Here is a 12512-nt window from a genome sequence, read left to right as displayed (position 1 = left end):
AGGCGAAAATCTGAAGTTCAGGCCGAGAATGCGAAGGCTCGGTTCCTTAGGAGCTTAGAACCGAAAGTAGGTGGGAGCCGAGAGGAGGGTTCGGTCGCTGAAGAGGAACCGAGAGAAGGGGAAGAGGAACCGAAGGTGCGAAGAGAAGGAACAGAAGGCGAGGCTCGGTCTCGGTGGCTATCTGCAAGGTTCAGTCCAGGCTCGCATCTCGGAACCGAAGATCAAGTCCTCGGACCGAAGGTCAGGTCCTCGGACCGAAGGTGAGAAGGGTAGAGTCGAAAGTCAAGTCTCGGTTCTGATTAGTCAGGGGACCGAAATAGACCGACCGCTCGGTCCATTTCGGTTGAGAGGGTTTCGGTTCTCAGGAGGTTCGGCTCCTAAGAGGAGTTTCGGTTCCTAAGAGGAGTTTCGGCTCCTTAAGGCTGTTTTTCGCGTAGACTTCCGTTTTCGAGCTGTTTTCGTCAAATTGGAGGGTCGGGATTCCCCGAGTGATTATAAAAAGTTGAGAGAGATTTTGAGAGAGATTTGGGAGAGATTTGTCGTACTTGGAGAGATTTGGCATACTTAGAGAGATTTGGGAGAGATTTGACATACTTGGAGAGATTTGGCATACTTAGAGAGATTTGGGAGAGATTTGACATTCTTGGAGAGATTTCTCATACAGAGAGAGATTTGGGAGAGATTTCACATACTTGGAGAGATTTGGGAGAGATTTGACATCCTTGGAGAGATTTCTCATACAGAGAGAGATTTGGGAGAGATTTCACATACTTGGACAGATTTGGGAGAGATTACACACACTTGTAGCGATTTCTCCTACTTAGAGAGTTTTGGGAGAGTTAGAGTGAAAGAGATTGGGAGAGACTTCTTTTGTGACCTTTTTGAGTGTTTGGCTTCGCAACGCAAGGTTTGTACATCCCGTTAAGTCTCGTTATGATTGTTATATGCCCCTGAGGGTTAAGGAATAATGTTTTATCGAGTAGTTTCATCACTTGCCCTGATTAGGGTTTAGAATTTCCGAACACGTGAAAACTCTAAGTGATACTTTGTATTAAGATTGCGAGTTGTTCGATAAGAAACATAATGGAAACCCTAATGTACAAGGGTTAGATGAATTGACCGGTTTGACTCGATGACTTTAGTTGACTTTGACTTGGCCAAAAATTGACGGTTGTCACAATATCTGTCACAACTAAACAATCATAGTAACTGTCTATGAAAGTTTGATATGAGCAAAACCAATCAAGAAATCATCTTTGTTGTTAACTTGAAGTTTTGATACACCGACAGAGCTCAATATCTTCGCCACATTGATGCGATCATTGAGATTCATAAGAGGAAATTCTAACACCAAGAAGTCGAAAGCCACATTGTTTGCTCTGACCACATAGTATCAAAAATTTTGTAACAACCCCTAGAACAAACTTTCTCTGGAAATGTTTAATTCCTTGACAATTTTGACCAAGGACCACACTTCCTCTTCATTCTTTCCCAAAACAGCATGAAACAATAACTTCAATCTCTTGTACTCATCCTTATCATCGAACTTAGCAATCAACTGATACTGAGCAGAGATGAACATCATGTGATTGATGGGAAAATTCAGTTGATTAAAACCAGTATTTTCGATCTCATAGCTTTTCTTCGGAATCTTTTCAAAATCATGTATTTTTCCAAATGAGACAATTAGTTCGATTGTCTTGTACCAATACTTCTTACTTGGATCACCTTTGTCTAAACCTGGTGGATCACCTTGTCTTTGTATCAGTATGATGTTTATTCGCCTCTGCCTCTCGATTTCCTTCTCCACATTCTTCTTTTTCTCTTCCTCTGAAATTACTTTCTCAATTGCCTTCCCTTTATCACCTTTATCCTCCTTTGAAGGTGGTGGCTTTGAGATCGATCCCCCAACAGTTTCTCCAATAACTATGCCTTTTGTTATTGGCCTCGAAGTCATTGTTGTTGAAGTTGTTGATAAAAAAACAAGAAGTGATGTTGGAATTTGCATAGTCATCACCTTCTCCATAACTTTTCCTTGACCAGGATCCTTCGAAGAGCCAACCCCCTTATCCCCCCCTTGCACCACTTGTTTGACAGGTGGGGAATCCGTTGACATGAGATGTAACATCCCAAAAATTTCAGCAAAATTTAAACTTTTCAAAACAAACTATTTATTAACAAAAGTGTTTACAAAAACATTGTTTCCAAAATGTGATTTAAAATCAGAGTCTCCCAAGATCCAGTTTGTTGTAAAACCAAGGATGTGTACGGTCACGCCTTCGCCTTGCCACGAATCATCTGAAGAACCTGAAACCATAAACAAAACTGTAAGCACAAAGCTTAGTGAGTTCCCCCAAAGTACGAACACACAAACAAATAGCACATATACAACAACAACATGTACTGGGTCCACAGCTAAAGGACTGGATTACCCATGAGCCTACAATATGATTCTGGCTTGCCTAATATGCCCACAACTCATATATGGCCTGCTCTTGAGCCCACAGAATAAGTCTGGCTTGCCCCTGGGGCCTACAGCTTATGCCATGCTTGCTATCAACCCAATCAGTCATCATACTAGAATACCACTGTTCAGCCCTCAGTACGAGTCTGGCATACCACCCGGTCCTCATCTCGTATCTGGAATGCTACTGGCCCTTAGTATGAGTCTGGCATGCCCTACCCGACCCTCATCTCATATCTGGATTGCTCCAATACCCTCAAGCCCTCAATACGAGTCTGGCATACCAATAGGGTGTTGGGTTTTAGTATACTACAACATCCTATGGTACACATACAACCCTAAATACCTTGGATCTATGTTTTCTCTATTATACATGCAAATATGAAGTTTCCAAGATATTACCCTATACTAGCATACAAATATCATATACTTGGGTAATATAACAAGTTAGAATACATACCTCTTGATGTAGCTTGACTCCATGAGGCTTGAGTGCCTAGTGCCCCAAGTGTGACACCTCAAATGGTTCACACAACACCATGAACATCTTGGAATAACCATTAGAGAAGATATGATAGTTAGAAATCGGCTTGCCCTCCATATTATGCACTAATACCAATTTCACCAACTAATGGGGTCTTTATATAGTGTGCTCATTAGGGTTACACCATGTAACTCATGACTTTACCCATTCCTTATGCTCCATGGGTTTTAACCTCCATGGAGTATCCATGGGTCACCACATGGGTTAAACCCAACATAAGGAATCATGGATCATGAGCCCACATATATAAGAATGAATGATTTACACAATCAATCCCCATATATTTAATTAGTCTCTTTTTGATCACTCAATTAATTCCAAATTAATTCTTGATCAATACTAATTAAATAATATGATTTCATATTAATATATTAGAACTTATAATATATTAATATGTCACAAATATCCTCTTCTCACAAAAGGTCTATCCAAATGTCCCAATGCCATGCAACCCAAATGGACCATGCCGGGTCGGGTCAAGTACATACCAAATATAGTTATGGACTTAGACATTAATCCAACAGTCTCCCACTTGGATAAGTCTAAAAACTATTATTGTGTATGACTTCATAACCCGACTAGCAATCGTAGCTCTCAAAAGCCGCTGTCGAACTCTGAACATATCAATGACGCGTCCATTAGATAAGGGATCATATATTCCTCCATTCTAGATATCATATGGACTGAGACATGAATTATAATCATTCTCTCTGTCCATTTGTTGTTTCCCGATTTCCGATTTATGACGACTGACTGATTGAACAAATCAAATCAGTCCTGGCTTGGCCAAGCACTCACATGTGTCATCACTAAATCATCGAGGGGCCCACAGATATCGCTTTTATCCCGAAGGTAAAAGGAATGGATAAACTTCGACTCATATGGCTTGTTCTACTACTTGTTGAATCATACACAAAGGCACGTTTTATAACATCGAGTTACCAATGCGTTTTCGTGCAATCAATGTACTATCAACTCATAGTAACAACTCATATCTCTAGGTTTGAAGAATATAAGATATTATCGTCTCATGATTCACTCGTGATAAAATCCATGAAGTGATTCAAATGAGTGTGGGTTGAATCCAATACTCAGAACTTATGAGTACTCATGAGTGTTGTAGCAACTCTTGCTATGTCCAACATCTTAGACATCTACAAGCCAACTCATGACGGTCTTGATTCATATCTACTTCCAACATATGACCGACTGTGGATGGTTTGAATAACTTAGTCATTCGGAAGAATGACCTAGTTTATTCTGGAAGTCAAAACATGCAAAATGAAACACAAGAATAATTGAATCCAGTATGGTATCAAAACCTATGAATATAAATAGAACACTTTTATTTATCACCATACTGATTACTCATTATTCATTATTTCGGTTTTATCAACTTTATACTTGAATTAAAAACACTAGTTGTCCCATGCTCCACGCATGTACACTATGTTTTTCAAAACAATAGCTTTGCCATACACCAAGTATGCACTCTATGTTTGCCTATGATCCTTACTTTGTGAAATAAACCAATTGAACATAATTTCAATGATTCTAATTTCACACTCCCAAATCCTTATCGAAAAATGTGAGAATTTCAAATTCCTATCATTTATCGAAATCTGTTTAGATTTTAAACTTATATGCACTGACCCTCTTGTAATGAATATGTACAAAGTCACAAAGACTTGTCAACAGTCATTATAAGGTATTCCAATGGAGATCAACTTCATGGAAACTAAGTCTCATATTCAAAGTACATTGCTTTGAACATGCTTCTTGCATTAAGTTTTCTAATCTTACACAGATAACTTCCACCTTGGAGACAACCCCATATTCTCATTTTGACTATCACTTCTGAACAAGAGATGCCTCTTTTCAGAATATGTCAATATGGTCCTTCCAATATTAGCACTATACTTCCAACTATCCCTGAGCAACCAATCTTTGGTAATCCTTTGATTGTCCTCGACAATTGCTTAATCATTTTAGTCATATTCAATTCTAGACCTTTTCCCTTCTTAATGCCTCTGGGCATTTGGAAAATTTAGAAAGGACAAATATTATAGCACATGCAATCGATCCTGTATCCAAAGCAAATGGGACACGATTCATGATGTCTCACATAAAGACATGATTCTAGACCAGTCTTTTGCTACAATATTTTTATTTTCCATGTTTTCAAAATTTGACTATGAAGAGGGATGTCGTAATCATAATCGAATTTTGAGAACGCAATATATAGAATTTCCTTAAGTTGAACCAATCCAACATGAAATTCATATATATATTCTTGACTAAAGATGATTAAGGTCTCAATCTAAGCCTTTAGAACTGAAATGAAGTATATCCTCTCCCTTAATTATAGCAAAACAACTTTTTCAACCCCTGCAACTTCACGAATTGAAACTTTTGTTTTCTATAATTCACATTGCTAACTTGCAATACTTATCATAATTATCATGCTCCCATTAACATGATGATTATTAGCATAACACTTATGCTCCCACTAGCTTTGACATGTATCCAGAAAACAGCTGGACTTCTAGAAGTCAATACTTTATTGACTTTCTTACCAAAGTTCAGATTTCTGATACGAGATTGCTTTGATAAGACTTTGTCAAACTCATACACTTTATCTTAGATAGCTTACAGGTGTGTCTAAACAATTCAGAACTATGAAAAGGGATGTCGTAATCATAGTCTCAATTGTTTAGACCTTTGCCATTTCTCATAAGTCCATGTTAGTGTGCCGGTTAACCACGCACGCTCCACTAACGACTTTGAGAACTACAAATATCACAGTTGCTATCTTCTTAAAATCTACTTAGTGAAAGTGTTTCCTCACCATCATTTTCATGAGTCGGAGAGAAACCTTGTGACACTTAGATTTTATGGTGTATGTGTTCTTATCCATGTGAATTTGTCAAAACCATAATCACAAGACAAGGTTAGTGACAAATTCAAACTCATATGGATTGAACTTGTGCAATCTTAACTACAGGGCCTGCCATTGCTTCCAAGTAGTTATGCAAACAATTGAGAACATGTAGAACTCAAATGTATGGCCAACTTTACTGGAATGGGCATAGAAATGTCAATACGATAGGTTATAAACCTCTAGTCATGTGCTAGTGATGAAATACAGGTTTTATTCTTGATTAGTTCTTGAAACTATTTCATGATCTTTTACACTCCCACTGTCTTCTTGACCTATAAGACTTTCTTGTCAAATATTCAAGAGATAGTGTGGATTCTAATCAAGACAAACACTTCACACAATTGGCCTTAGTTGGTCTTTGTTTTATCCAAAACATCACAACTTACCAATTTCAAATGTAAAAGTAGAAAACTTCTACTCTTACATTTGACAAGTGTTAATAAACCTTCTTTAAGATATGTCACTCAACTTACAATCTTGGAGTATGACTCTAAGATTTCTTTTGGAACGAAGTATGAATCATATTCTTGATTTAACCACTTCAACAATTCATGACTCCTCCACTTAGCCATCAGAATGCACTTAAAGGATGAATTGTGATAAGGTATCATAATCATTAAGATGATCATAAAACATGTTACTTAAAGTGCTCTCCCATCTTTTCAGATTTGAGACACTTTTATCCTTCTGCCAAATTTGATTCTTCTCATTCGCTCTGCCATACATTGAAACTTTCCAATGTCTCAGAATTATACTTAAACTTATAAGTATAACCACATTTACTAAACTTTAGTAAATCATGACGAATAGTCTTATTGATCTTTTGTGGTGGACTTTAACTAGTGCACAAGAATGTGTACTTGATCCCTTAGTCCTACAATTGAGTCACATATACATGTGAACAAGGACTTAGTCTTAATTTCCCAAAGATGACAATTCTCATTCATCACACAATACAACTTGCATGATTTCAAGTTTCTATCCAATTGAAACTTGGGTGATGAGAATCTTTCCTTATTTGGTAAATTATGACACTACCACAAATGCAAATCTATTTTCCAATATTGCTATCAATGGAAACATGTAAACAACAATTTTTCACAAATGCCATTGCAAGGATACTTAAAATAAATAAATCAAAACTGTTTTTTTTTTATTTTAAAACTTGCGGAAAAATCTTACCCTTACAATGAAAATACATATGAAAACTATGTTGATATCTATTCCTAAGCAATCTATCGTAACTCTTAAGCAGTTGCTCAAAATTCTGATCACCGAACCAACTTCGCGATCAGAATTAGCATACTCTTTCTTTAAGCTTCCTTTGATTCTCTAAAACATCAAGATGTAATTAGATTACATTATGTATTAGGAATCTCCAAAAGATACTTAATAGAGTTAGATAATGGATTTTACCAGAAGTAGAGTCAAACTTTAGACTTTACCATATCTTTCAGGTAAATCTGGCAGCTTCGCAACCAATGCCCCCTTCTTTTGGCAAAAGAAACATATGGAATCTTTGGAAATGGTACATGAGACTATATCAGACTTATCATTTCTCTTTACCATTAGGTCAAGTGACTTGACCATGGTCGATCCCTTTCCACTGGGAAGAGAAAGTTTTTTTCTGGACTTCTAATGTTACCATTGTCAATGTCCATGGAAGTTTGGGAAGTTGATCTTCCAATCAAATTTTACTTTACTAATGCTCCAAATCATTGCTGATTTAGCAACATCAATCAAATAGGTAAGATCAATAAGGGTCATGTCATGGGCTGTCATCAGGGAGTGACTAAAGAACCAAGTCAACAGCCAGCTACCTCGAGACTTTGACACCCGACTCTCCCGGGTTGCCAATAGGGATTGAGTGACCTTGAACTTTTCAAGGATTTGAACTTGTGGGATAAGGAGAATAATTGGAGGAGGTGGAGGAAGTGAAGCATGATTTCCAGTCCCATTAATGCTCAACAAAGGGATTAATCTTCCACCTTGATTGCCATGTGGAATATCATCTTCATCAGGAAAGCTTTTTCCTAAAGATTTGGGAAGACCATAGTTGTCTTAACTAGACATCTATAATGGGAGAAATTCAAGTTTAGTTGATTTAAAGTCCTTAATATAACACCCAATATGAAATATTAAGGCTACGACCCAACAACCTATTTATAACTGGAAGAGGGATGCCGTAATCCAATTTATAAAATAGTTGAAGGTAGGTAAATGACGATTTACCAATTTCCACCATGAAAAACGAAATATAATTAAGTTTTAATTGGATTTGAAACTCCTAGATCTTTTGAGATTCATTGAACTTTTCAATGACATGTTTCAATCTCGATTGTGCGCTCTCAAGTTTTGTGATTGGGATGTCGAGGATCACAAAACAAGGTGTGAATAACCATGCAAATATACTTGGTACCCTTAATATTTATCACTTAATTGATGTGCCGGTTGACCACACGCGCTCCACCGATACATAATAAATATTAAGTTACCCTTTGCCTACTTTGTTAAATCCAGGTTAGTGTGTCGGTTAACCACACACGCTCCACTAACGACTTAAGCAAAGTGCGAAGTGTAATTTCATGGGTTAACACTAAATTCACATTTTCCTAAGTAACTAAGATTGGGAATTTATAAATGTTTAGTTACTTAGTATTTATCATTAATACTTTTAATGAAGGGAGAATTATAGTCCTTGTCCTACCCGTTCGGCTAACGACCCTCCACCGGTCAAGGAAGCGGTGGGTGAGAGTGGACACCCATTAAACTGCCATTTTATAGGCAGTAACCTTATACCCCCCTTATAGACCGGCTTCGTGAATGAGGCCTACTAATGGTAAGACGACTTGCTCTTATACATATAATATATTAAACTTTTAATATTATAATAGTATAAGGGTGTATTTTAGACATTTAAAATACTTGATGGTTTAATCTATTAATTAAACTAAACTTTTAATTTAATTAAACTCAAACCATATCTTTATTTATGGATTTAATAATACTCTTTTAATTAAACGCTTTAATTAACTATTAATAAAGTCCATAAGAGTTAATTTGAACTATTCAACAAAACATCATAATTCCAATTATTAAATTCAAAATTAAAACCATTTAATTAATTGTTTAAGTTATGAACCCAAGAGTCTTAGAATTCAATTCTTTTTTTTTTCATAAAAAACTTTTTTCAAATTCCAAAACTTGAGGGCAAGTTTTGTAACTCTTGAAAACCTTTGGATTCCATAAATTATGGAATTAATGGTGTTTTATGATGAAACTTTCCATGTTCCATAACTTAAGAACAAGTTATGGAATTCTTTAAAACATTAACACCAAGTTTTGTAACTCCATAAAAACTTTGAATCAATTTTTTTTATTAAAAAAAAACTTTCATATCCATAACTTATGGAAGTTTCAAAACTCTTAAGATCACAACTTAAAAAAAAAAAACTTTTGAGCTCCAAAATTTTATGACAAAATTTGTAACTCCTTAAAACATTTAGATCAAACTTTTAAAACTAATAAAATAATCATATCATTTTATCTTTTACTAAATTTGACCTAATTCAACTCATATAGCAAATGATTCAAATTTTACAAATAATTAGTTTTTCACAAAACAAGTAATTATCTTAAAATTTGACAAACTTCATGTTTTTTTTCTTTTTTTTTTTCAACTTTGAAAATCAAACATTTGCATGAATATAACAGAAAACAACCCATGGCTCTGATACCACTGTTGGGTTTTAGTATACTACAACATCCTATGGTACACATACAACCTTAAATACCTTGGATCTATGTTTTCTCTATTATACATGCAAATATGAAGTTTCCAAGATATTACCCTATACTAGCATACAAATATCATATACTTGGGTAATATAACAAGTTAGAATACATACCTCTTGATGTAGCTTGACTCCATGAGGCTTGAGTGCCTAGTGCCCCAAGTGTGACACCTCAAATGGTTCACGCAACACCATGAACATCTTGGAATAACCATGAGAGAAGATATGATAGTTAGAAATCGGCTTGCCCTCCATATTATGCACTAGTACCAATTTCACCAACTAATGTGGTCTTTATATAGTGTGCTCATTAGGGTTACACCATGTAACTCATGACTTTACCCATTCCTTATGCTCCATGGGTTTTAACCTCCATGGAGTATCCATGGGTCACCACATGGGTTAAACCCAACATAAGGAATCATGGATCATGAGCCCACATATATAAGAATGAATGATTTACACAATCAATCCCCATATATTTAATTAGTCTCTTTTTGATCACTCAATTAATTCCAAATTAATTCTTGATCAATACTAATTAAATAATATGATTTCATATTAATATATTAGAACTTATAATATATTAATATGTCACAAATATCCTCTTCTCACAAAAGGTCTATCCAAATGTCCCAATGCCATGCAACCTAAATGGACCATGCCGGGTCGGGTCAAGTACATACCAAATATAGTTATGGACTTAGACATTAATCCAACATAGGGTCCTCAGCTCGTATCTAGAATGCACCTGAGCCCTCATTATGAGTCTGGCATGCCCTACCCGACCCTCAGCTCATATATGGAATGCTCCAAGGCTTGTTGCCTATAGCACGAAGCAGTAAAACCTCAACCCAACACAATATGTCGACAACTAACAAACATATACAGACAATCATGCAGACAGGCACACAGGTAGTCATACTGATCTACCAGACAAGCATATCAAGACTAGCATGAATATCCATTTCATACTCAACATATCAACAATATCAGGTTATCCAACCAATGGGCCTCCCTTGGTGCCTTCGACCTGCAAGTATAGTGAGGAAAACTCACATCGCGCTGTCTAATCATACAGACGATCCCTGGTTGTTGGCTGACAGATCCCCGAACCGCGAATATCAAGATAACACCCCCAACAACAGTTGATCCCACGAATAATATCTAACTTCAGATCCGCTAAAATCCATGCGCTATCAGATACCACAATGACAACCCATTAACATCTAGACCCTGACTCACACTATGAGTCCAAATTAGGGTAAAAGACCTTTTTACCCTTCCACAAGCTTGGCCCAAAGGCCAAGGCCAGAACTAGATGACCAAAGCCCTAAAATCCAAAATAAACATCTAAGGCCCAATTATGGCCCGATTTTCCAAATTGGGACCAATTCCTTTCGTGGGCCTTTACCCAAGAAAGTCCATCAAGTCACAACAGCCCAACCATAAAATCCTGATGGCCCAACACAGCCAAGCCCAAAACCAAAGCCCAAAACGAAAGGCCCAAGTCTGTCGAGTACGCGAGGCGTACTCGGCCTGTACGCTCAGCGTACAGAATGGAAGGCTTGTACGCGCGACATACATACTTGTACGCCCAGCATACTCACCAACCATGACCATCTTCCCAAATTCATCATTTAATCCATTAAGACTTGGATCCAAACTCAGATTTGACTTCCCCAAGGTGGTTAATCACATAAAGTTGCCAACTTTATGTACATGCATGGCTAAATGGGACTCTAGAGCTCAAAAGAGCTTAATACTTGACTTAATACATGCATGGAACCAAAACCACCTTAAAGTTTGCACCTTTATGCCCAAGGAACCCATGATATATCCAGATCTATAATTTCAAGCTTCAAAAACGTCTTAAATTCCCAATCATCAACCAAAAGGGTCAAAATGACCAAAAATGAACCAAGAAGAAGATCTATGAAATGAAAGTGCAAGGTTGGGACTTTATACCTCCCAAGCTACCAAAAGGAGATGCAAATGCTGGATCTCAAAGCTTTCCTTCAACCAATAAGTCTTCAAGTTCTCCTTCTTATTCTAGATCCACAAAATGAACACCAAAACCTCACCACAGGCTCAAACACCCAACAAAGGAGGCTAAGACTCGATTTTAGGGTTTCTGGGTCTTTAGAGGCTGATAAGGAGGCCAACCCTAAGGAATAAGGATGTTTAAATAAGGTACACATGGTCAAAACTTACGGTTAAAGCACCCCTCGTACGCCCAACGTACGAGGCCGAGGTTCATGATCCTTCCTTCTGAGTATGCTAAGCGTACACCAATGTATGCTCAACGTACTGCCCTTCGCACTAGTACACCCTGCGTACTCCCTATGTATGCCCCGCGTACTAGGGCTTCTTCTTACACCCCGAAAACTCCGAAGGCCATTACTTCTTCATTATAAACTCAATTTCGACGATCCTTATATCCATGAAAAGGTCACAAGAAGCTCTATGCTTTCATCAACTCATACTTGACTTACAATTTCCCGAACAAACATCTTATTCCTATAAGAGCCTAAGCTGACATATTACCAAAATACCCTTTGGCTCCAAAACACAACCAAACACCCGGATCATCTAAATTACCTCACCGACACCCAAAAGGAAATGATTCGGGATAGGGTATTCATGAGATGTACTAACTTGAGAAGAGGAGCAAGTTCTTATTTTAGATTCGTTTCTAGAGAAGAAACCATCTTCGATATTGACTCCTGAGAAACAGAAGATGAATGAGAAAGATCAATCTTCAAGATA

Source organism: Lactuca virosa, chromosome 3 (genome assembly GCF_052849685.1).
Source record: "Lactuca virosa cultivar CGN04683 chromosome 3, Lactuca_virosa_CGN04683_v6, whole genome shotgun sequence".
NCBI classification, from domain to species: domain Eukaryota; kingdom Viridiplantae; phylum Streptophyta; class Magnoliopsida; order Asterales; family Asteraceae; genus Lactuca; species Lactuca virosa.
Note: the sequence above shows the minus strand (reverse complement) of the source record.